Raw genomic sequence first — 23567 nt, forward strand, 5'->3', positions numbered from 1 at the left:
TTTGTGAACCCGGAAAGATGATACGATTTATTGCCGCCTAGAATCGGTGTTTGGACCACTGTGCGCTGCTCGCTTGGAATTTAAACTCCACGGAAAATCCAAGTCTCCAGCGGAAGGTGAATGTGTCAGCTCAGTTCAAACTATGCATTCGCCATAAATAAAACAGGAAGGGCCTTAATACGGTATGGGAATAGGATCCTTGGCGTATTCGATAATAATAATAATAATAATAATAATAATAATAATAATAATAATAATTTGTACTTTACTTCATATTCGTAACTGTCCTTTATTACAACATTCCTGGAAACGTATTTTGCAATCCCACTTACGGGTGGGTTTTTCAGCTTTTTGAACTGTGAGAAACTGCCATTGACAGTCGTTGCACGAGAGCGGAATCGTAAACTTATGTTGTAAGTCTCCATGTGCCTGACACAAATTGTGTTATGAAATAAAAATAAACCTTGCTTCTCTTGCCTCGGTATTCGTCAGTAATCTGGAGGTTTTACATGGTCAATAAAGGAATAAATAGGTATAGTACATAATCAAAGTACAGCTATGTGAGAGGAAGTGATTTCGTTTGATGTTTCACTATTTCAGAATGAAGTACTTGTCAGATAGACACACAGCGTTAATGATAAGCTGGTTGTGGCAGAGATGGAGAACAGTGACGGGAAGGGGGAACAGGGGACGTGCTCACATGCGGAAGGATACTTTTCCTAAGCTCTTGAGTTGAATTTCAGTATAGTACATTTTGAGAAATACGAATTTTTACAAAATTATGTGCGTGCAGGTTAAACACACAATAACCTCTTCTTTACTTCGAACACTTGTCAGTTGATAAATTATTCTCTAATGGATCACTTAATGTTAAAACCTTGCATATTTTAATCATCTTTCATTTACTTATCCATCCTTACACTATTGGAAGTAAATAAACAAATGTATAAACAAACTAGATAACAAGCAAGTGACACGAAGCGGTATACTGCACGGCTACCACACGCAAAACATACAATGTGTTCAGAAAAAGCTTTTATAAAACTCCACTGATATCAGTATCGCATGTCATCAATATTTCCAGAGAATAAAAGCTTCAATCTTTCCAGCGGTATTACTTATGCTGCGATCGTGCAGCAGGAATTGAAGGTACAGGTGAAAGAAAAACTTGGCCGACAGATCGGCCCCCGGAATTTTTAGCAGCAGATCGCATGGCCGATAGATCGGCTGCCCAGCACTAGAAGAGTTAAAGAAGGAAGTTCTTCAGCATCTTGGTGTATGCAAGACCCAAAGAACACCTTTCTACCTTCATAGTCGAACAGTTCGTGAAGACCGCCAAGGAGCATCTGAGGAAGGTGCATCAGACTGACTGGGGTGAGAGAATGCCTTCTTCCTGTTGTTCTACCATGAATCTCTCATGAGGCGACGTGCATGACACCTGCCAACATGGTCTTCAAAATAAAACTACTTCTGCCATGTTACTTTATGTGCCGTGTGAGTTAGCCATGCGGTTATGGGCGTGCAGCTGTGAGTTTGCATTCGGGAGATAGTGGGTTCGAACCATCACTCTCAGCAGCCCTGAAGATGGTTTTCCGTGGTTTCCCATTTTCATATGAGGCACATGCAGGGGCCTGTACCTTGATTAAGGCCACAGCCACTTCCTTCCCATTCCTAGCCATTTCCTATCCCATCATCACCGTAAGACCTATCTGTGTTGGTGCGACATAAAGCAGCTATATATGAATGTTATAACTGGATAAAGATGTTTTCCCACAGCACAACCCTACATTATATTACCTTGTAACATATTACAATACTAAGGACCAAGCCGGGTTTTGGTTCATACTGTAAGTGATTATACTGTGCAGCTTATTCGTAAACAAAGAAAGATTCACCTCTAATTTGATCGTTTAAACCATGGCGCACAATGTTGTTACCTATGTAAATCACTCCAGTTGATGAATATCACTCAAAGCTTCACGTTTTCATTCATAAATAGGACGTATTGAACTTCTAATGTGTCTTGTGTTAATTGTAACCCTAACCTTAAGTCAAGATTCCATCCATAACCAGGATGCATTAGCTGGCCATACATGGAAAGGAATTGTGACAGACGAGGCCTTTTGTGACGCGTTCCGACAGGCTAGGACTGCTCGTTAGTGAGCGAGATCAGTTCGAGGCATTATCTGCTACAGGCGAGACCTGTTGTCAGCGCCTCAACGGAGAGACCTTGCCACACACATCAAGCCTCTTGCAAGGAAAGCATGGAGTGGACAAAGGCACTGCTAGAGAAATTTATTGAAATGTACAAAAAGCGGCTGTGTCTCTGACAATTAAAACATGAGGTGTCGCTATCAAGCGTTCTTCAGTATCCTCCTTTCCCCCTTCTTCAGCTTAGAATCTATAATATCCACAGTAAATACGCTTTCAACTAGATTGTTCTCCAGTAAGAGCTACGCTAAACAAGTCTTTTTTTACTAGTGGCTTTACGTCGCGCCGACACAGATAGGTCTTACAGTGACGATAGGATAGGGAAGGGCTAGGAGTTGGAAGGAAGCGGCCGTGGCCTTAATTAAGGCACAGCCCATAGCATTTGCCTGGTATGAAAATGGGAAACCACGGAAAACCATCTTCAGGGCTGCTGACAGTGGGATTCGAACCCACTATCTCCCGGATGCAAGCTCATAGCTGCGCGCCCCTAACCCTACGGCCATATCGCCCGGTAAACAAGTCCATTATGTATGTGTTGTGTATGTTTGGTATTCAGTCCGAAGGCTGGTTTGATCCTCCACAGTTATGCCAACAGCTGTCATAGATAGCCTAGGCATCACTGAGGAAGCGTACTAGGGAAATGAGGAGTGAGATAGCTTCCCGTTGCTTTCCTCACCGAGCCAGAAGTTGCTCGCATATCAGTCTGCCAACCACTCTGAAATGCATGCACCAGCTGACCCTATGAGTGATATTTTCATACCATTCATAACAGGGACTGGCTGCATAAGGAATGGTATTACTAGAATCGCTCGTACCTCAGTCACTTTCGTATTGCCAAAGCCAAGGATAAGACTGGGTAGGATCAAACATTTAACGTAATAACGAGAAAAATCCATTCATGCTTACTTTTTTTTTTTTTTTTTTTTTTTTTTTTTTTTTTTTTTTTTTTTTTTTGCTTCACGTCGCACAGACACAGATAGGTCTTAGGGCGATGATTGGATAGGAAAGGCGTAGGAGTTCGAAGGAAGTGGCCGTGGCCTTAAGGTACAGCCCCAGCATTTGCCTGGTGTGAAAATGGGAAACCCACAGAAAACCATATTCAGGGCTGCTGACAGTGGGATTCGAACCCGCTATCTCCCGAACGCAAGCTCACAGCCGCGTGCCACTGACCGCACAGCCAACTCGCCCGGTACATGCTTACCTAACAGCATATCATAATCACTGTGGTGCATTCGCAAATAATTCTTGTAATCGTCCGGTTCATTTTCTCTCAGGTGTTGTACCAGACTCGTGTGACTAAAGCTGTCTCGCTCTCCTATCCATGATTTCATCCACTTCGATCAATTTTTTTTGTTTGCATGATTTAACCTATAACAAAATGCACATTCCAACAGCCACAACAGCATGTTTTTTTTTCTTCTCTGGACACTGTCTGCTTCGATGTCCATCGCACAGTTCTAAGTACGACAGACCCGACCGGCAAGGATTTCAAACTAGTTTAAACCAGCGGATGAGGCTTGGCCTACTGTGAACAAAGGGATCATTCCATTAACGAGAGGGTCTGGTATGTTGACAGATTATGTTGCACAACACGACAGGCGTGGTGTCACAGTTGATGGCGAGCAGCAGGCCGGGTCTCTGAAGGTCATGCCTAGCAGGCGGTCTGTCGGATCTGGCCCCAAAGGCGAGGCCTGCGAAAAAATCTGTCCGTGTATGGCCAGCTAAAGAACTCTCTTAAGTGTGTGTTTTAAGTTTCACATTTTCATTCACAAGGACTTGTACTTATGTCATGAATTCATTTTAATTGTAATTTCAAGACAAAGTTTCATCCACAACACAGACACATTGAACTTTTAAATACAGTAAGTGTTTTATTGTATTCATTATGTTTACATTTTAAAATTTTCTCTTAATCTCTTATATCTGTTATTGAGGATGGCACGATATGTACCAAAACTAGTCTAAACTAAAACTTATGTATATACTGTAGGTGCTGATTAGGTGGAACATCTTTCTCAGTTTATTTTAAGTAAACAAAGAAACTTTTGGAAAAATAACAAAAAAAAGTGACTTAATGTTCAGGACAGTGCTGGAACAAGAATGACTGGTGACGAATTAGGCTTACATGTGGGAACTGCTGGACCGACTTCAGCAGCATCCATGAATATGCCTGATGACACCTGAAGGTACCTAGCAACCGGATGAAGGTCCAGTATGTGCTACAGTCAAACTCGGCAGAATTCAAGGAAGTTGACAGAACCATATGGACTAAGGGGGAAGTTGTCGAAGTTCCAGTTGGTATGAGAAGGTCCTTGACTGTTATCAGCAGGATTAATGGTGTAGCCTACAATATTCATCAGCCTCCTGAGGGAGAACGATGGCACCTTACGGTGGAGCTACTTGGGATGAACAGCTTTGAGGAGAGAGCATTGTGACAATGAAGGTCGAGATTGCAGGGGTTGTTTGTGGATGGCTACAATGTCAGTGCAGTGGCAACAATGTGTGCAAGATAAGCAGCCAGCAAAGCAATACCACTGGCAGATTTTTGAGGCTTGTGATAAAGAATCTCCTTAGAAGAAGCAGGAAGTTGGTTAACAATTGAGAAGTCGCCCAGAATGATCTTGAGTGGAAGCTGTGAGAACCTTCCGCTGCTCTGTGGGGCAAACATGTATTAAGATACAGTCATAGGTAATTGTGTCTGTGGGGAATATAATGGTTTTGATTACGCAGAGTATATCAAGTTGCAGGGTAAACTGCTCTAGGAACAACTCTGTGCTTTGAGAGGTCTTAATAATAATAATAATAATAATAATAATAATAATAATAATAATAATAATCATGTTATTTGCTTTATGCCCCAATAACTACATTTTGTGAGAGGTCTTGTTGGCAAGCAGGAGTTTGAGGTGGTAGAGAGCTGTGTGTTTGACCACATTTTTGACCACTAACTGAGTGAAGTGGAGAACTCGGATACATGTGAACTTGTAAATGGTAATGCAATAAATTTGTTTGATAGCAAAGAAATGCTATCTGAGTAGTGATTTTAGTTCTGAGGATTGTGATAACCTACCACAAAATGTTCAGAAACTGATCACAGTTGCATATGAAATGTATATTCAGTTAGAAGTATGCATTTTATCACTTAAAGAACATTGAGTGTTATATAATATGTAGGTGTCAGGCCAAGTTTCACTATCAAAATCAGTTGACTAAATATGTTAGACATCAAAAAGCTACAGAGCTGTAAAGAGGCAGGTTTGGATCCTGCACAGGAATATTTTCATCCCTCCTTATTTTATACGAGGTGTTATGCTCCTGTTCCCAATAAAGGAGTTGTATGAGCCTGGAAAGGACTATAACAGGATGGATTACCATGGATTGGCCAGAAGTTGGGAACCAAGGAACCTGCAAACTGCATAGTTTAAGCACAAAGCACATTTGAATGGACATTCTGCCATGTTGTGAAATGGGAGTTACATAAGCTTGCTGTTCAGGTCCATGGTTAAATGCTGCTGGCCCTTGGTCCAAGGGGACTTGGGTTTGATTCCTGGCCAGACCAGGAATTTTAACTTTTATTGGTTAATTCCTCTGGCTCGGGAGTTTGGTGTTTGTGCTGTCTTTGGCATTAGAATTTTTTTTCAGGTAGATGCCCATCCTCGCAGACATGCAGGTCACCTATATGGCATAAACTAGAAAGACTACATACTACTACTACTACTACTACTACTACTACTTGCTGGTCTCAGTAATGTAAGACATTTTGACTTCCTTCTGTAGTCTGTAACTGTGAGGTTCTTCAGCTGTCAAAACTAATTCAGGAGAAATAAATTTTAAAAATATGTGAGAAAGGAAACAAAGAAATGACTTCCCATGTATCAAAAAAACCTCTAGATCATTTAGGCCTATTGTAAATGGTTTACCCAGGAAGTGATGTGACAATTTGGTCCGGTAATGTAGCAGAACTGGAAGCAAATCCTTCCTTTCCTGTCCATTGAACACACTGTTTGTTATTTAGGTGGCTGTAGATAGCCACAGTGTTCTGTCATATAGTGTAGTGGGTGTGATAACCATGTTGCAACATCAGTGGCCAAGGTGGTCTGGTCAACACTAGTGGGATGTTTGAAATGATTCCACTGGGCGAGTTGGCCGTGCGGTTAGGTGCGCGCGGCTGTGAGCTTGCATCTGGGAGATAGTGGGTTCAAATCCCACTGTCGGCAGCCCTGAAGATGGTTTTCCGTGGTTTCCCATTTTCACACCAGGCAAATGCTGGGGCTGTACCTTAATTAAGGCCACGGACACTTCCTTCCAACTCCTACGCCTTTCCAATCAATCCCATCGTCGCCATAAGACCTATCTGTGTCGGTGCGACGTGAAGCCACTAGCAAAAAAACACACACAAAAAAAAAAAAAAAAGATTCCACGTCAAACTGGCTGTGATCTCAATGTCAGCAGTCACATAAAACCATAAACTTGCTTGCTTGCACTTCGTCTAACAAATCTGGGGGTGCAGAGTGGAGAAATGCTTGCTTCTTGCTTGTTGTTTTAAGGGGTCTAACATCGAAGGTCATCAGCCCAAGTGGAGAAAATGAAAGGTATTTGCGTTTGTTAGTCTTCTGTGAAATGTGGTTTCATTAGGTCATAACTCGATGCTCCACTCCATACATTCACTTTCCACTTTACTTAAAATTAATATCTTTCAAACCTAGTGGGAATTATCGAAAATCCAATAGTATGGTGATTCACAGTACTGTTCTTGTGGAAAGGAGTTACAGTAGAGGCCCGTTTATCCGAAATAAAGGGGGCGCAGCCACTTTGGTTGATGGTTTTTTTGGATGATTTATGGTAAATATCTTCGGAAGTTAATGTCGAAATAAAATTATAAACTCTGTTAAGCAAAGATGCATACTGTATATTAATATTAAAATGTTTACATAATGTCACTCATTGTATAAAATCAGTGATTTTCTGCTGAATTTTCTTGATGCAGCGCTGTCGTGTAGCTATGTTGCTCCACCGTTTTATGAACAGTACATCAGCTGGTGTAGATTCATTGCTTTCTTCAACAAAGCGCAAAGCAGTCTAAAATAATGAAACTTTTTTGTTACTATTGAACTGAATACTGTATACAGTAATTTTATTACAGTACTATAATTAAAGTGTGTCATACTGTATTTTAATAAAAATTCGAATTCATTCTTATCTCCAATGAATTAAATCCATCATCTAATGTAACTCGATTCTCAGAACTGCTATAGTCAAGGTCGGAGTCGTCTGTATGATCTTCATGATGAATAATATATTAATAATAATAATACAATATATATATATTTTTTTTGCTAGTTGCTTTACGTCGCACCGACACAGACAGGTCTTATGGCGACATTGGGACAGGGAAGGGCTAGGAGCGGGAAGGAAGCGGCCGTGGCCTTAATTAAGATACAGCCCCAGCATTTGCCTGGTGTGAAAATGGGAAACCACGGAAAACCATTTTCAGGGCTGCCGACAGTGGGGTTCGAACCTACTATCTCCCAAATACTGGATACTGGCCGCACTTAAGCGACTGCAGCTATCAAGCTCGGTAATATTATTATTATTATTATTATTATTATTATTATTATTATTATTATTATTATTGCTGCTGCTTGTTCAAGAAAAAATGTATCATGGAACGAACTAGAGAGTAAGAAACTGTTTTGTTTTATGCTATATGTACATTCTGGCATAAGTCATAATATAAAAATAGGGTTCACCTAGTAGCTCTCAGCACATATAGTAAGAGAATTACTAATATCGACGGCTAAGAACAAGAGGGTAAAAACAAAATATTAAAACACAATTTTGCCAGAGTATTTCGGTTAAGCGGGGTTCTACTGTATTTCAAAATCTGTATTTTTAGTGTAAGCATCACATCATTTTCCCTTATTTAATTACATTATTTCAGAAAAGCCCTCTTTAAAGTTCAAATATCTCTTGGTGTAGGTGCACATAGTAGAGGTGAAGTTTGTGGAAATGCAGTATTTGTATCAGCTGGCTGAGTAGCTTGAGTTGATGGGTTCAAACCCGGCTTAACCAGTATGTACGGTATTTGAACACCAGCCTTGTGATGGCAGATTTACCAGCACATGAAAGATCTATCTGTCTATCTATCTATCTATCTATCTATCTATCTATCTATCTATCTGTCAACCGAGTGAAGTGGAAAACTCAAATGAATGTGAACTTGTAAATAACTTGTAAATGGTAATGTAATAAATTTGTATGATAGTAAAGAAACACTATCTGAGCAGTGATTTTAGTTTTGAGGATTGTGATAACCTACCACAAAATGTTCAGAAACTGATCACAGTGCATCTATCTATCTGTCTATCTATCTATCCATCAATCAGTCAAACAATGATCTGCATTTATGTCATTCCACGCCATCTCTCCGCTGACAGCTCGGAACATACCACTTAGTCGAGCAGCTCTTCTTCTTTCTCTCAATTTTTCCCAACCCAAACTCTGCAACATTTTTGTAACGCTACTCTTTTGTCGGAAATCACTCAGAACAAATCGAGCTGCTTTTCTTTGGATTTTTTCCAGTTCTTGAATCAGGTAATCCTGGTGAGGGTCCCATACACTGGAACCATACTCTAGTTGGGGTCTTAGCAGAGACTTATATGCACTCTCCTTTACATCCTTACTACAACCCCTAAACACCCTCATAACCATGTGCAGAGATCGGTACTCTTTATTTACAATCCCATTTATGTGATTAGCCCAATGAAGATCTTTCCTTATATTAACACCTAGATACTTACAATGATCCCCCAAAAGGAACTTTCACCCCATCAACGCAGTAATTAAAACTGAGAGGACTTTTCCTATTTGTGAAACTCCCAACCTGATTTTTAACCCCGTTTATAAACATACCATTGCCTGCTGTCCATCTCACAACATTTTCGAGGTCACGTTGCAGTTGCTCACAATCTTGTAACTTATTTATCACTCTATAGAGAATAACATCATCCGCAAAAAGCCTTACCTCCGATTCCACTCCTTTACTCATATCATTTATATATATAAGAAAACATAAAGGTCCGATAACACTGCCCTGAGGAACACCCCTCTCAACTATTACAGGGTCAGACAAAGCTTCACCTACTCTAACTCTCTGAGATCCATTTTCTAGAAATATAGCAACCCATTCAGTCACTCTTTTGTCTAGTCCAATTGCACTCACTTTTGCCAGTAGTCTCCCATGATCCACCCTATCAAATGCTTTAGACATGTCAATCGGGATACAGTCCATCTGACCTCCAGAATCCAAGATATCTGCTATATCTTGCTGGAATCCTACAAGTTGAGCTTCAGTGGAATAACCTTTCCTAAAACCGAATTGCCTTCTATCGAACCAGTTATTAATTTCACAAACATGTCTAATATAATCAGAAAGAATGCCTTCCCAAAGCTTACATACAATGCATGTCAAACTTACTGGCCTGTAATTTTCAGCTTTATGTCTATCACCCTTGCCTTTATACACAGGGGCTGCTATAGCAACTCTCCATTCATCTGGTATAGCTCCTTCGACCAAACAATAATCAAATAAGTACTTCAGATATGGTACTATATTCCAACCCATTGTCTTTAGTATATCCCCAGAAATCTGATCAATTCCAGCCGCTTTTCTAGTTTTCAACTTTTGTATCTTATTGTAAATGTCATTGTTATCATATGTAAATTTTATTACTTCTTTGGCCTTAGTCTCTTCCTCTATCTCGACATTATCCTTGTAACCAACAATCTTTACATACTGCTGACTGAATACTTCTGCCTTTTGAAGATCCTCACATACACACTCCCCTTGTTCATTAATTATTCCTGGAATGTCCGTCTTGGAACCTGTTTCTGCCATAAAATACCTATAGATACCCTTCCATTTTTCACTAAAATTTTTATGACTGCCAATTATGCTTGCCATCATGTTATCCTTAGCTGCCTTCTTTGCTAGATTCAATTTTCTAGTAAGTTCCTTCAATTTCTCCTTACTTCCACAGCCATTTCTAACTCTATTTCTTTCCAGTCTGCACCTCCTTCTTAGTCTCTTTATTTCTCTATTATAATAAGGTGGGTCTTTACCATTCCTTACCACCCTTAAAGGTACAAACCTGTTTTCGCATTCCTCAACAATTTCTTTAAACCCATCCCAGAGTCTGTTTACATTTTTATTTACCGTTTTCCACCGATCATAGTTACTTTTTAGAAACTGCCTCATACCTGCTTTATCAGCCATATGGTACTGCCTAACAGTCCTACTTTTAAGACCTTCCTTTCTATCGCATTTATTTTTAACTACCACAAAAACAGCTTCGTGATCACTAATACCATCTATTACTTCAGTTTTCCTATAGAGCTCATCTGGTTTTATCAGCACCACATCCAGGATATTTTTCCCTCTGGTTGGTTCCATCACTTTCTGAATCAGCTGTCCTTCCCATATTAACTTATTTGCCATTTGTTGGTCATGCTTCCTGTCGTTCGCATTTCCTTCCCAATTGACATCTGGCAAATTCAGATCTCCCGCTACAATCACATTTCTTTCCATGTCGTTTCCCACATAGCTGACTATCCTATCAAATAATTCCGAATCCGCATCAGTGCTACCCTTTCCCGATCTGTACACTCCAAATATATCAAGTTGCCTATTATCTTTAGAAATGAGCCTTACACCTAGAATTTCATGTGTCTCATGTTTAACTTTTTCGTAGCTTACAAATTCTTCTTTCGCCAGAATGAAAACTCCCCCTCCCACCTTTCCTATCCTATCTCTACGATACACACTCCAGTGCCGTGAGAAAATTTCTCCATCCATTATTGCATTTCTCAGCCATGATTCAACTCCTATTGCAATATCTCTTAAATATATATCTATTAAATTACTTAATTCTATTCCTTTCTATACAATACTTCTACAGTTCAACACTAACACTTTTATGTCATCCCTACTTGATTTCCAGTTCCCTGTTCCCTTATCACCGCTCCCTAGGCCATCCCGTTTCTCTGAACGTACCTCCCTATTACCCTTCCAAACAAATTTCCTAACTTATACGTACCACTGCGGTTTAAATGAAGGCCATCCGAGCGCAGATCCCTATCTCCTACCCACCCACTAGGATCTAGAAATTTCACTCCCAGTTTCCCACATACCCACTCCATAGTCTCATTTAAATCCCCAATCACCCTCCAGTCAGTATCCCTCCTACACAGTATTCCACTAATAACAATCTCCGCTTTCTTAAACTTCACCCGTGCTGCATTTACCTTTAAAAGCCCTGCTCAAGCTTGTTCGTATAGAGTGAGTTGGCCGTATGGTCAGTGGCATGCAGCTGTGAGCTTGCATTCGGGAGATAGTGATTTTCAATAAATGTCAAAAAGGGTTTTCACGGCCACAGATCAAAAAATCACGGGAATGGAACCAGCTTTTGGGTGGTTAGGCAGTGTGCGTTTGCAGAGGTTTGCCCAGACATTACATTTGGGCTCATCAGTGGGATTGGCATGCCCCTCCAAGACTGCTTAGCAGTGGCAGACCAACTGCATGGTCCCGCTGTGTTTGCAAATAGAGATTGTTAACTTGCTAAAGGAGCAGTGAATTCTCATTTTTCAAAAATATATACTCCGCATGCAAATACAATTTCAAAAATGACTTTCACGACTACAGAGTCTTGGAAGGGCGTGCCAGTCCAACTGATGAAGCCCAATGGCATGTCTGGAAAAAACTCTGCAAATGTACATGACCTAACCACCCAAAAGCTGGATCTATTCCCATGATTTTTGGGAGATAGTGAGTTTGAACCCCACTGTCAGCAGCCCTGAAGATGGTTTTCTGTGATTTCCCATTTTCACACTAGGCAAATGCTGGGGTGTACCATAATTGAAGCTACAGCTGCTTCCTTCCCACTCCTAGCACTTTCCTATCCCATTGTCGCCATAAGAATCAAGAATCTTTATTTACCATAGACCATGTACAATGAAATAGGCTTCATCAACTGATAATAATTTACTACTTAATATTACTAAGGCTAAACGAACATACACCTTTTATTAAAACTTAATACTAACACTATGCATTTCTAAAAATTCAGAGGTATTATAAAATGGATTTTCTATTAACCAATCGTACATTTTCCTTTTAAAATTACTTAAAGGAATGGACTGTGCAGAATGTGGTCATTTATTAAATTATCTTAAACTACTGATTTTATGTGAGCGAGCAGTTTTTGACAGCCTGTGAAAAAGGGATGTCAATGTGTGCTTTGCCCTGCGTATCATGAAAGTGAATGTTTTCCCTAGTACTGAATTCATTTATGTTGTTTACACATGTCAAAGATATATAAATATACAAATTTATAATTGTCAGCATTTTAAGCTTAATGAAGAGAGGTCAACAATGGTCAATTGCACCAGCCCTACACATTGTTTGGTCAATCTTTTTCTGTATTAGAAGAATATTATATATGTAAGAAGAATGTCCCCATAATAACAGTCCATAAGTAATGTGTGACTGGAAGAGACTAAAATATGCCATCCTTAGGTAGTCCCTGCTAACTAAATCACTCAATTTCCATATCAAATAGGTCATTCTTGATATTTTTTTACAAACATGATCAATGTGTGTTTCCCAGTTCAATTTGGCATCAGTATGAAAACCCAGAAGTGTGACTGACTTTCAATATCTTTGGTTAATCCTAAGTTCCAATTTCTTTGAAATCATATAAGAAAAGGTTAGGAAAACAACAGATAGGGAATCTGCCACCTGGGCAACTGCCCTAAATGCAGATCAGTAGTGATTGATTGAAGTGTGTGAGAAATTGAGTTTTATCCTGATTGCACAACAGCCTGTTGGATGAAAACCAATGCATTGCAGTTGCAAGAGCTTCCTCCGACATCAGATGCAAACCGGAAATGCTCTGGTGTTTTGTAATTAACATTGTATTGTCCACATAGGATATTTTGCGGTACCGGTAAATCATGTAATAAAATCATTGATTGCCAGAATGAATAAAAATGGACCGAGGACAGAGCCCTGTGGCACACCAGTTGTAACTTTCTTCAAATTGGAACACTTATTTTTAATTGAGACAAACTCATATCTGTTATTTAAGTATGACTTAATTATGTACAGTGAGGGATATTTGATATCATACATCTCAAGCTTTGCAAGTAAAATTTCATGATTAATACAATCAAAAGCTTTGCTTAGATCACATAACACCAAAGAGATGGCCTGCTTGTTTTCAAAAGCTGTTGATTAACAATTTCAAGAACAGCAGCAGTAGTACATTTACCTTGTTGAAACCCAAACTGACCGTCGGATAGGAGATTGTAAGTTTCAAAATAGTTGCTAAGTTGATAGTACAAAAGTGATTCAAATATTTTAGAAATAATTGGAACAATTGAGACTGCACGATCGTTCTGAAGAAATTGTTAGTACCCACTTTAATAAACTGGAGTAACTTTAGAAATTTTAAGTAAATCAGGAAAAAACTAAACTTTAAACACTTATTGAAAATAAAACCTAGAGGTTCAGAAATCAAATGTATTATTCTTTTGATGATGTAATTAGATAACCAATAACAACCCATACTCTTAGAATTTGATAATTTTAAGCTAACTTTAATTACTTCATCAGGTTTGATTTCAACCTAGTGGAAAGTGTTTCAGCACGGGGGGGGGGGGGGGGGGGGGAGGGGTTGATTATGAAGAAAGTTGCTCACAGCTATACCTGTTGCCTTAATTTGATATCTGATTTCTTTTACAGAGTTTAAGAAATAATTATTCAGTTCTTCAGTATCAAGGAATATGTCTTGTGTACGAGTATGGATGTTTTCTTGTACTATAACATCCCATGCCAATTTGCATTTGTTGGGTGCATTCTCAATATACAGGTTTTTTTCTAAATGATTGTCGGGGTTACAAAAATTCATAACTCACAGTGCAAGTGTTTGGGATCCTCACCAAGAATACCTAATAAAAGAACTAGATGGTGTGCAGAGGAAAGCAGCAAGGTTTGTAACAGGGGATTTCAGGAGAAAGAGTAGTGTATCAGAAATGCTAAAGGAACTTGGTTGGGAACCTTTAAGTAAGAGAAGGGAGAAAACTAGACTTATAGGATTATATAGAGCCTATACAGGAGAAGAAGCATGGAGAGATATCCGTGAGAGGCTTCAGTTGGAAAATAATTATATTGGTAGAACTGACCACAAGTACAAAATTAGAAGGAATTTTAGCAGAAGCGATTGGGGTAAATTTTCATTCATTGGGAAGGGCGTGAAGGAGTGGAACAGTTTACCAGGGGTAGTGTTTGATCCTTTTCCAAAATCTGTACAGATATTCAAGAAGAGAATAAACAACAACAGAGATAATAAATTAAATGTTAGAGGGCATTTGACCAGTGCAGGATATTGTAAATAAAAAATGTGTGTGATTAAATTAATTCCATCCCCTGGTCTATGGAGTTTGGACAGCCCAAGTAGGGGACTGCCTGTAGGGGTGAAGTACAGTGGGGACTTCGAGGGCCCTGGGACCGCTACGGTAGCTGTGAAGGCCCTTCAGGAACTCTGAAAAGTGGTGGCAAAAGGGGCTCTGGTTAAGACGCAGCAGGTCGTTATGCTACTTATGTTCCAAAATGGGTAAAATATAAATATGTAAATAAATTGAATGTTAATTTTAATCTTATACCAGTTGTATATTATTATTAGAAGTAATTTCACATACTGTATATGAGTTGACTATGTTTGTAAGATATTATAAGTAGAATTTTGTAAACAATATAAATTTATTAAGGATAATGTATGTGTTTAATAGAACAAATTATTAGTGTAAATTGTATAATATTGTATTCTAGGAAAATTTTCTTCGTCTCTTGTTAATTTAAAATTTAGTGCTTGACAATAATGTATTTTAGTGTACCATTTGCCACCGAGGTAGACACCTCATTTGCAAATAAAGAGATTTTGATTTTGATTTGAAGTGACGTAGGAATATGAATCTTGTTTTATTGTATACTGTAACTCATAAAAGTTATTTTGGCATACATAGTCCATTACAAATGCTCGATATGTGCGCCTTGTGTCACTCTACACACATCTACTCGATAGTTCATCTCTTCCCACACACGAGTCAACATGGCAACGGCGATACTTTCGAAGGCGGCTTGGATGCGCTGCTTCACTTCCTGAATATCCACCGGTAGAGGAGGAACAAATACCTAATTTTTAACATATCCCCACATGAAGAAATCACATTGTGTAAGATGTGGTGAACGTGGTGAAAAGGGTAAGAGCATCAGATCACCTTCCGTTCCTCATCCCATCCATCATTGTGGAAGTTCTTGGTTTAAAAATGCTCTAACCTCCCTGTGGAAATGAGGTGGTGCACCGTCCTGTTGCAGCACGTAATCATCCCTGTCGTCACTCAACTGGGGTAACAGCCATTCTGTGAGCATGTCCAGGTAAGTCAGCCCTGTTACTGTCTGTTCATTGAAGAAGAACGGGCCATAGACCTTCGTGTTTGAAACGGCACAGAACACATTCACCTTAGGAGAGCCTCGCACATGTTCCACTTAACCATGGGGTTTCGTTGCACCCCAAATGCGAACGTTTTGTTTGTTTACCTTTCCACACTTACATGAAAAGTAGCTTCGTCACTGAAAACTACTCTGTCAAGAAAACCGTCATCTTCTTCAATCTGTTCCTACAGGGCCATGCAAAAGTTGAAACGTAGGGCTTTGTCATTAGCTATTAGAGCTTGACGCAATTGTAGGTGATATGGCTTTACCTTTAGGCACCTTCGTAACGCACGCCATACTGTGGTTTGAGGAACTTGCAGTTCCCTGCTATATCTTGTAGTTGATTTCTTACGACTACGGAGATAAACGCCCCTAATCAGATTCACATCCGCTTCTGACACAGTGGGACACCCACCGCTTTTCCCTTTGCACAAACAATCTGTATGCACAAACTGTGCGTACCATCTGCGAATGGAGTTGTTGGAAGGAGGCTTCTTCCCGTATTTTGTCCGAAAATGGCGCTGGACTCTGGTAACGGATCGGTGTTGATGAAATTCAAGAGTACTAAATGCTTTCTCCTTATCGCTAACCGCCATTTTGTTAAGCACTGCTATTACTGCCATGTGGTGGTAACTTGTGTACTACAGTTGATTCAAAAGAGAACTTTGAAAGTTTGTCTAACCGTTACAGCAACAATAAAAATGGGACGTTTTCCACGTTTCCAAAAAAAAGTTCACTAAACCCTGAGAATCATTTAGAATAACCCTGTATTTTTCACAAGCTAAAGTTTTGGCATGGATAAGTTTTCTTTTATATAACTTTTTACAATTAAAACAAGATGTATACATGCCATTCTGCTCGGTTCCTCCTTGACAAGCGTTTTTTAGAAATTCTATACAGCAAAAGCATTTTTTCTCTATACTGAGTCAATTCATCAGTAGGCCTATACCAGTTCATCTTCTTGGTTTAAAGTTTACCATTACAACAAATTTTTCACCAGTGGTGAACATAAATGTCACAATTCAACCAATTCATGTAAAAAGTTTCCAAATACAGTTTCAATATCATTTCCTCTCATTTGAAATTCAAATACAAAGCCCCAGTTAATTTGTTTCAGATTTTCAATAGATATGTTAATATAATCAACCCCCTGACTTTTTACCCACATCAGAACAGGTTTGTCATTGCAAATTATGTCAGGCTGGTTAACATATAATGATATGAGCAAGGAGTCATGATCTGTGAAACCCCTACCAAAAGTCTAAGTTTATACAAATCTCTCAAAAAATTTACAAAAATATTATCCAAGCATGCATTATTATGTGTAGGTAGCTTGTGTGTGCAAGTTAAATTCAGAGTTTTTAGTAAATTCAGAAAATTTCTAGAAATCTGCCCATCTCTATGTTAAAATCTCCACAAACAGCAACTTTTGCCTTAAACTTCAATTTTTTTTTCCATCACTAATTCAAAATTCTTAAGAAATACATAATACAAACTAAATTCTGATCAACCAGCTTCACACAACTAAATTCTCCCTCTAATTCAACACAGTATTGACTTAAATCAATGTTTACACATTTAAAACACTCCCTAACTAAAATCCCAGCTCCCCCACATTTCTTTACTCCTACAAAATATAATCTGCAACAGTATATCCACGGGGCACAAAATATTCTACTTGATTTTCAGAAAGCCAATGGTCTGATACAGAAATCACATCAACTTTCTCGGTTTGGCAAGAGTTATAATTCTAACAACTTATTTCTAATGCATTGGATATTCACTTGCAATAAATTGAGAGATTTACCCTTGCTATCTATCTTTTGGGTGCCATTTACCTCTCGGCAACTACTTTTTGTATCACTCATTACTGGTGGAGATATCTTACCTGATGTTTCACGTGAATAGGATAGTAACATACCTGAGTTTGGCTACTTACTAAACTATCTTTGATAATGGTTTGATTTGGTGACCGATCTGACTCGGTCACAGATGCTAGTTTTGGTTTACATGGCCTATTAAAATTCATAACATTTTCTAGTTGACTGAGCCAGTTAGTTTTTCTGGTAGGTATTATAAGCTAAGGGACTTGCATTTTTCAAAGTATAAATGGAAACGGGAATGCTGTACCGACATTCTCCGCCCAAAGTATTTCTGAGACAACGCAAGCTAACACCGGTCTAGGTGATTTGACACTACCGCTGTATGCTGAGGCAACGGATATGACGACGAGTCATGCGGCTGCTCGCGGCTCTGAGCTTGCCAAGGACAAATGATGTCACAATAAACCTTCTATACTTTCTATGTTACTATCTCTTGAATGAAACATGATATCAAATTTCTGACTACACCATCATATAGCGCAGTATTAAATATGGTGATGTACCAAATTTCAAGAAGATCGACGGCAAGATAGCCGAGTAATTAGAAGTTAGAGTTGGCCTATATCAAATACAGTAGAGACAATACGCGACACTTACGGATTTAGCCTTGCTAAAATGGGAGACAATTCGACGGTGGCGCTCCTAGTGACTTGACCTGAAAAAATCGCGCTAAATTCAAATTTCAATGGAAATGTATATACGGAAATGGATAAATAAATTACGTATAGAAAGAAAGTGTTATTGAGATATTAACTTTGAAGTTGCTAAAGCAATTCTGGATAAATGAATGAAGAATTATTTAAAAGGTTATTATTCAAAGACTGAAATTAGACATATAAACAAGATGTGAATTGGTCGGCTGTGAAATGGCTTGATCTTTCATTTATGCATTACTTTTTTAGCTTTAGCATTTCTGTCTGAACTCTTATGGTTGGATTTGTCTTTTTTCTCATTTAAAAACATTGTATCATCACATTAAGACACTTGTCAATAAAAATATCGGCACATTCCTTACACATATGATGCAATTAATTAACATTTAAAAGCTGGACAATTTTCCTCTTAACATGAAGCCTACTAACAGAAAGAAAATCTATAAAATCCCGGCTTTAATCTGAGAAGATGGATAAAAGAAAGAAAAGTATGAGAATGTTGTCGATAGTGATGCTTTGAGGAATATTTACGTACAATTAGAGTAAAAATGTAACATACCCTTGGTTGTATAGTCAAGGATTTTTAAAGTCGCTGGCCTGGAAATGATCTGAACAGATCTTATAATTCTTATATAAGCGTAACGTCCCTTCTTTCTTGTACACCTTATCCAAATAATTTCTGTGACATTTCAAAACCTACATATCACACCTACAACAACACATCGGTATTGAAGGTAAACTGCTGCATTATACAATAAAATATGCGTATTATATTTTAAGCCAGTTAAAATATGGGTCGAGCAGGTCAGAAGATTATGAAGTACTATAAAGATCTCTGTCACTGGAAGAATATATATGCAAACACAATATTACTTACATTTTCTTGTCACGAGGGAACCTGAAGAACGACTGCGCATTCTTCTGTACTTCATAGTTACTGCAGCCAAACACAGCACATACCTTTCCCCTCATGTTGAGAGGAGGTATCAAGGAATGACACACGCTACTATTTAATTATGTCAACTCAATGAAAACGCATAAATAACACCAAAAACTTCACACGAAAATACACGTGCTCTTATGACAGAATCAGTAGTTTTCAGGTCTACTCGCTAGAGAGAGCTCCAATAGCTGTCCCTCGATAACTCGATCAGTGTCGCGTATTATCTCTACTGTATTTGCCTATATGAATTATGAAGTCTGGTGGTCGGACCTCCACGTATAAAAGACGGCCACGAGGTCGGTCCTGACTTTAAATTTGTAACGCCGTCCGAACTGTTCGCCGCCATAAAACGTATCAAGAACAGGAACTGACCTGCATGCTCTTTTTTTTATTCAAGATGGCGACTACTGTGTGTGAGTCTGTAATAGCCGTGGTGGATAATGGTGTAAGATGCCGTGAAAAATGTGGCAAATGCAGAAGAGTAGTTAAAAATGGGATTCTGTGTCGTAAGTGTGATGAATGGTACCATTTTCGTTGTGCAAATATTGTAAATAGGTCTGATATTGAAGAAAGTGTGTGGCTGTGTCCCGAGTGTAAACAAACTGATAGTGAGGTAGAACAACAAGAAAGAGAGACTTACGAATCTATGCTTAAGATTTTAGGAGTGCTACAAGAAGACTTATGTGCTCTGAAACTTGAAAATGAAAGCTTAAAGGACAGAATAAAGAAACTGGAAGATAGAGAAGACAGTGGAGAAGAAAGATCGCCGTGGACGGAAGTGACGCGTAGCCATTTTAGGCCTAATGTTAAACATGTGGGAGAAAGTACGTACAACTTAAAACCGGGAAAAAACTCTTTGCAGTGCCAAAATAGATTTCAGTCATTGCAACAAGTTCCAGAAGAAGACACATCAAGTTTTCCGAATAATTTTAAATCCAGTGGAGGTAACCTACAGAAGAAGAAAACCAACCGGAAGTCAAGATCGCCAAAAATTAATCTCTAAGCAGACAGTCAAGGGCGGGGTATGGCAGAAGGCATCAAGGATGAGCTGCATAATCCAGAAACTGAGGTTTTAGGACTAATAAAACCAGGTGCCAAAACTGAAGACGTCCTTTCAAGTTGTGATCCTGTGTTAGAGAGGGACAACTACGTGGTGATTGTGAGTGGTACAAATGACATTGCTGTAAATGAAGGTGAGGAACTAATTACGACCCTCAGAGGTAAGATTTCGAAACTACCTGACTCAAAAGTAATTGTAGTTAATGTGCCACCCAGGTATGACCTTATAGAAGACTCATGTGTGAACAAAGCTGTACATGATGTAAATATAAAAATCAAGAGATTAAGTAAGAGTTTTTGAAATGTCTATGTAGTAGATACTTTAGGCCGTGGCAGGCAAATGATCACTAGGCATGGGTTACATCTGAATGGTAATGAAAAAGCAACTCTCTGTAGACAAATTGCTACAATTATCAACAGAGATTTGCAAACTAATATGCACTTAAGAAAACCCGTACCACTAAATTGGCATATACAGGGAAACTTGCGAGAAAACCCAGATCCTTAAATCAAGATCTATGTACAAAGATCTGGGTTCCAGGGACGTTCTCAACTCATGAGTCAAATGTTACCCAATTACAACAGTCAAGTTTAAGGGAGGAAGGGGGTCTGAGATTGCTCTTGGTAAACTGTCAGAGTGTAGTAAATAAACAAATAAAATTCAGTACATTGATGGAATCTTATGAGACTGATGTGGTGATAGGAGTAGAATCATGGTTAAGAGAAGGGGTGGGTAATAGAGAAGTATTTCCAGAAGGGTATACAGTCTATCGTAGAGACCCAGGAGATAAAAAGGGTGGGGGGTGTTTATTCTGGTGAAGGAAACTTATTGTTCACATGAATGGTTTACCGATGAAAGGGATGAAATATTAGGGATAAAATTAGTTTGTGATAATATGAAGGAGGTGGGAATTATAGGAACGTCTCAACAACTTGCTAGATGTATTCTTGGTTAAACCATGGGAAATTGTTGATAAAACTGAGGTAATTGAAGGAATAGGTGACCATAAGGCTGTAATAATGGATGTAGGACTTGTACCAAAAATGCTTAGTAAGAGGGTCATACAAGACATGGGAGAGAGGAAAGAGGCATGGAAATATTTGAGAAAATAATAGATTATACTCATAAAAACAATAATAATGATATGGTAATAATTGGGGGGAGATCTAAACTTGTCTGAAGTTGAATGGAATGGAGCTGCAAGTGAAGCCCATGAACAGAAACTGGCAAATAAGTTAATTTGGAAAGGAGGATTTTCACAAGTAGTACAAGAACTGACTCGTCTCAACAACTTGCTAGATGTATTCTTGGTTAAACCATGGGAAATTGTTGACAAAACTGAGGTAATTGAAGGAATAGGTGACCATAAGGCTGTAATAATGGATGTAGGACGTGTACTAAAAATGCTTAATAAGAGGGTCACACAAGACAAGAAATTGTACAGAAAAACTAAAGTTGATGAATTTAGGACTTGCCTTAAATCACAATTCAGTTGGTGGTTAAGTGAAGGGAGTAATGTGGATACACTTTGGGCTAAATTTAAAGGAATCATTTGGGAAGGATAGAAGAGATTTGTACCTGTTAAGAAGGGTCAAATGACCTCAGACCCTGTTTATTATACAAGGGAAATAAGGAAATTTAAAATAAAATGTGGAATAGTAAACAGGAAAATCAAGGAGGGTAGGGAGAATAGAGAAACTTGAAAACAGCTAATGAGGGAACTGAATAGAGTGAAAAAGGAAGCAAAAGAGAAATATATGAATGGCATACTTCAACAGGGTAATGACCACAAAGGGAAATGGAAAAAGAGATGTATCCAATATTAGGATTCAAAACAGAAAAGGAAACCAAATTCCTACAATGGTGGGAGAAGGGGGTGAACACTATTCAACAGATACTGAGAAAGCAAATCTATTTAGTAGGGAATTCAGAGATTCAGTAGAAGATTGTCAGGACTTGGAAACCGTAACAGAAGATAGAGAGGGAGAGACACAGAGGGAAACAAGAAGCTTCCCATTCACAAATGAAGATATTTTCAGAGAAATCCAACTGCTTCAGCAAGGAAAAGCAGCAGGAAGTGATCAAATTACTGGGGAGGTATTAAAGACAATGGGGTGGTATATAGTGCCTTATTTAAAATTTCTCTTTGACTATGTCATAAATAATAGTGTGATACCAAAGGAATGGAAGGAATCTATAATAATACCAATTTATAAAGGAAAGGGTGATAAAAGGAAACCAGAGAACTACAGACCAATCAGCCTGACCAGTATAGTTTGTAAAATACTGGAGAGTTTAATAGCAAAGTAGATCAGAGGGATATGTGATGATAAAAATTGGTTCATGAGGAGCCAGTATGGATTTAGAAAGAAATTTTCTTGTGAGGCACAACTGGTGGGATTTCAGCAGGACATATCAGATCAGTTGGATTCAGGAGGCCAGTTAGATTGCATAGCCATAGATCTTTCCAAAGCCTTTGATAGAGTGGAACATGGAATATTGTTAAAGAGATTGGAGGGAATAGGATTGGACGTAAGGGTTATACGTTGGATAAGAACATTTCTAAATTCAAGGGTTCAGAAAGTCAAAGTGGAAATAATATATCACAGGAAGAGAAAGTTTGGAAGGGAATCGCACAGGGTACTATAATCGGTCCGTTACTTTTCTTAATATACACAAATGATTTAGGGAACAATATAGCATTAAAAATAAGATTGTATGCAGATGATATAATTGTTTATAGGGAAATAAATAACATTGAGGATTGTTCAGAATTACAAAGGGACCTTGAAAGTATCCAACAGTGGTTTGAAGAAAATAATATGAAGGTTAATGGAGGCAAATCAACTGTTACAACATTTACAAACAGGAGCTTTAAGACTGAATTTAAATATACTTTGGATGAGGTAGTTATCCCAAAAGATGGCAAGTGCAAATACTTAGGTGTGAGATTTGAAAGTAATTTGCACTGGAAGGGTCATGTTGATGACATTGTTGGGAAAGCATACAGATTGTTACATGTCATAATGAGGCTACTTAAAGGATGCAACAAAGAATTAAAAGAAAAAAGTTACTTAAGTATGGTTCGTCCATTATTGGAATATGCAAACAGTGTTTGGGATCCTCACCAAGAATACCTAATAAAAGAAATAGATAGTGTGCAGAGGAAAGCAGCAAGATTTTTAACAGGGGATTTCAGGAGAAACAGTAGTGTATCAGAAATGTCAGAGGAACTTGGGTGGGAAACTTTAAGTAACAGATGGGAGAA

Source organism: Anabrus simplex, chromosome 2 (assembly GCF_040414725.1).
Source record: "Anabrus simplex isolate iqAnaSimp1 chromosome 2, ASM4041472v1, whole genome shotgun sequence".
NCBI classification, from domain to species: Eukaryota; Metazoa; Arthropoda; class Insecta; order Orthoptera; family Tettigoniidae; genus Anabrus; species Anabrus simplex.